Source organism: Crocuta crocuta, unplaced genomic scaffold (genome assembly GCF_008692635.1).
Source record: "Crocuta crocuta isolate KB4526 unplaced genomic scaffold, BGI_CrCroc_1.0 scaffold67, whole genome shotgun sequence".
NCBI lineage: Eukaryota > Metazoa > Chordata > Mammalia > Carnivora > Hyaenidae > Crocuta > Crocuta crocuta.
In genome coordinates this window covers 2,265,594-2,269,898 of record NW_027531896.1, presented here as the reverse complement: position 1 = coordinate 2,269,898, position 4,305 = coordinate 2,265,594, and positions in this window count along the sequence as shown.

Below are 4,305 nucleotides of genomic sequence, written 5' to 3'. Positions count from 1 at the left end.
GAGAGAGAGAGAGAGAGAGAGAGAGAGAGAGAGAGAGAGAGAGAGAAAGAATCCCAAGCAGGCTCCACACCATTAACGCAGAGTCTGACATGGAACTGGAAAACTCTCACAGACTGTGAGATCATGACCTGAGCTGAAATCAAGAGTCAGATGCTTAACAAACTGAGCCTCCCAGGTGCTCCCAATTTCCATGCTTAAAAAATAAGAACATTTCTGGGGCACCTGGGTGGTTCAGTTGGTTAAGTGTCCAACTTCGGCTCAGGTCATGATCTCACGGTTTGTGAGTTCCAGCCCTGGGTTGGGCTCTGTGCTGACAGCTTGGAGCCTAGAGCCTGCTTCAGATTCTGTGTCTCCCTCACTCTCTGCCCCTCCCCCTCTCACACTCTTTCTTTCTCAAAAAATAAATAAACATTAAAAAAATTAAAAAACAAGACCATTCACTTATATATCTAAAGTACAATTAGCAAAATCAGGAAATTAACAATGATACAATAATATTTAATCTACCTTGTTTAATTTTCCCCAATTGTCCTAATCATGTAACAGTCTGCTGTGCAGCAAGGCTGTGAACCACCAGTTTAAGCCAATGGCTCCACATTAGAATCACCTTTGGGGCAGAGGTTTGAAAATACAGATGCCTAGGCTCTACCTCTAGAAATTGGATTTATTTATTTATTTAGTGTGTGTGCACCACTGAGCAATTTTTAAAAACCCAAGGTCACTCTAATGTGCAGCCAATGTTCTAAACAGTTCTTTGAGCCGATAGCGGTCATTTCCTTCCATTGCTTTATCATGTTTCTAGTGATTGGTTTTTGAGGGGTATGCTAGCTTGAATAGTGCTCCTTGAGTTCATGTCCACCTGGAAACTCAGAATGTGACCTTATTTGGAAATAGGGTCTTTGCAGATGTAGTCAAGGTAAGATGAGGTCATACTGGATTAGGGTGGGCCCTAACTGGTGTCCTCAATAAGGAGAGGGAGATTTGGAGACACGGGGAAGAAGATCATGTGACCGTGGAGGCAGCTATAAGCCAAGGCGCACCAAGGACTGCCAGGAGCCACCAGAATCTAGCAAGAGGCAAGGAAGGATTCTTTCCTGGAGTCTTCAGAAGGAACAGGGCACGTTGCTGACACCTTGATTTCCAACTACTGGCTTCCAGGACCATGAAAGAATAAGAAAAAAATATCTGTTGTTTTCAGCCACCCAGTTCATGGTAATTTGTTACGGCAGCCATGGCAACCTTAATACAGTGGACATTGGGCCTAGTTAAGGCCAGGAGGCCTAAGGGCAATTCTACTGGGTCATTTCTTTGACAACCTTTCCTGCAAAATTCCTTCCCAGATTCACAGTTTCCTTGAAAGATTCCTTAGGGCTGGTTGGCAAGTACTGTTGATTCTCCCCACTTTGGGCACCTGGGAGGGTAACAGTCTTCTGTCCCCTGGAGCAGGTGTGCCATGTGAACAAACTGGTACTCATCACTTCTGGGGCGCCCATGAGCAATTGGACCTACTCTCGTATCCTGATGCCACGCTAGTGATTCTTCAGATGGGGGCTGCTTGGTGCAAAAGGCCCCAGAGTGACAGGGGACTTGCTAGGAATCCCCAAAATCCATCCAGAGGTCTTAACAGGGGGTAGGTCAGACTCTTGCCACAAGGGGCAAAAGGGTAGAACTAGAGTTTCCTGAGTTCTAATTGGCTTTTGTTGCTCAAAACCCTTCTGCTGTATCTTTTACTGATAGGACTTGGAGAGCCTTTGTCTCCTCCAACTCCGAATGTCCTTGGATTTGTGGACTCTCTACTCCCTTTCATCTCTGCTTGCAAACTGCTCAGTTCTTTCTGAGTTCATCTCTTTCTTATTATAGCTTGTCAAACACAGCCAACAGCAGCCAGCATGCAATGCTAGCATTGTCTTTTTAGCATCTTCTCCTCCTGGAGCAATGAGGGTGTTGGTGATATTGTCTGTTGGCCACAGTTTTATCAAATGTTTGCCACTTCGTGTGTGACATGAACTTCCTTCTGTTCAGCTTTGGTTAACAGCATCCTCACTGCCCCTCCCAGTCCCTAAGTCAGTGTGTGTGCGCGCATGCGGGTGTATTTGTATGCATGTGTGTGTGTGTGTGTATAATTCATTTATTTTATTTTGCTATTTCAGTAGCAACATTCTTCCAGTAGCTTTGAAGATAGACTAGGTTGTGGTCTCACCCACGTAACAAACAGTGCTCCAAAAAATCTTAGTGGCTTACAACACTAAGCCAAAACAAACAAACCACAAAGGTTTTTTTTCTCCCCCACCCCCCCGCAACTCAATCTACATGCATTTAGTAACATGTTTTTAGCTTATATCTCTGAATCAAGAGGAACCACACCCTGACTTGATGGAGTCACTATGCATCCCCCACTGGCCCTGAACTTGATGTTGTGACAAAATGGGAATATGGTTGCCTCCTTTAAGGAGTGGAGTGTGTATTTTACCTGTGGAAGGAAGAGTGAGACAAATATTTAGCTAGATTTAGTAGTCCCTAGTGGGCAAAAAGGGTAGATTTAATGGTTATTAGTGCTGGTTGCAGATTATTTTGGGTGTTGGCTTTCTGAGCATGGCCAGAATGGTACTTATTTCTCCTATACAGTTAGAATGAACTGCATTGGGCAATGGATTGTGAGTGCAAGTTACACATGTCCTTAACTGCCGGAAGCTCTAAGAGCCTATGTGGCCATGCCATGGTGGCTGTTGTGTCTGCTGGGATCTGCCATGAGGGAACATGGAACAGAACCCTCATGTGGCATGGGTGAGAAATAAACACTTATCTTTATAAACCCTAAAGTTTGGGGATGGTTTGTGACCACTGCATACCTGGAAGAGTTTGGGGGTTGTTTCTTACTACTGTCCTATCCTGACTGATATAAAAGGAAACACCCCCTTCCCCCAACTTCTGCTTGGCACCATGTGTTGCTTGGAGCTGCTACATCCATCTTATGACTGAGAGGAGATTAGTGTAAAAAAAAAGAAAGATAAAGATAACACACTGAAAAAGGATAGTAGAACAGAAAGATGAAAAGAAAACGTGGTCCCTGAGTAGAGCTACTGAACTAGCCCTTGGCACTCTCCTACCTCCAGACCCTCCATTATATGAGAAAGCAATGCCCTTATTCATCACATTTGCTTGGGTATTATTACTTGGGGCTGCACAGGTGTTGTGTCGGACAGAATAAAGGCCCATTAGGGGCACCTGGGTGGCTCAGTCGGTTAAGCGTCCAACTCTTGATTTTGGCTCAGGTCGTGATCTCTTGACGACAGCACAAAGATTGCTTGGGATTCTCTCTCTTCCTCTCTCTCTGGCATCCCCCACCCCCCACTCGAACACTCTCTCTCCAAATAAATAAATAAACTTAAAAAAATTTTAGGCCCCCTGGGTGGCTCAGTCAGTTAAGGTCGGACTTCAGCTCAGGTCATGATCTCATGGTTTGTGAGTTCAAGACCCACATTGGACTCTGTGCTGACAACTCAGAGCCTGGAGCCTATTTCAGATTTTGTGTCTCTGTCTCTCTCTGCCCCTCCCCTGCTTGCACTCTGTCTGTCTCTTTCTCTCTCTCTCTCAAAAATAAAACATTAAAAGCTTTTTTTTTAGCAAAAAAAAAAAAAAAGGGCCCCCCAAAAATGTTCATGTCCTAATCCTCAGAACCTGTATACTACCTCACATGGGAATGGGGTGCTACAGCTGTGATTCAGTTTTTTACTTTAAGATAGAAATTATCTTCATTCGATTATTTGGGTGGGCTCAATGCAGTCCCAGCTGCTCTGGACTACAGCGGCTGCGGGCTGGCTACCCGCGGATCACAGTCATATTAAAGGTCACTATAATCCCCATTTGGGGGCCGAGGGGGGTCGGGCAGAGGTTTGAGCTGAGCTGCAGCCGAGTTGGGGCCAGAGGCGGACCAGACCCTCTTGGATCGGGAGAGCCTGGCAGAGGTTGGCACGCAAGGTCGGATGAGTGAAACGCCCCCGCTCTGAGCGGCCGGTCCACCTGACCAACTCCCTCTCTAGGGTTCTAATACTTGCTTTTTCTGGTGCGTCCACAGACTGGAGGGACAATTGAGTAGACGGCATGGGTGGTAGAAACGGACGCCCCAGGGCAAGGCGGTGGGATTTGAGCTTCCCAAGGAGGGCTAGAGGACACCCCACCGTAGGAGCCCTGCCTTCCTGGACAGCTTGTCCCTCGTGCCTAGGGAGCTGAGTCCCAGGAAGGCCGGCTGTGAAGGGGTGGGACTTGGGGAGGGGACAAGGAGAAGGGGCGGGAGGAGACCGCCCC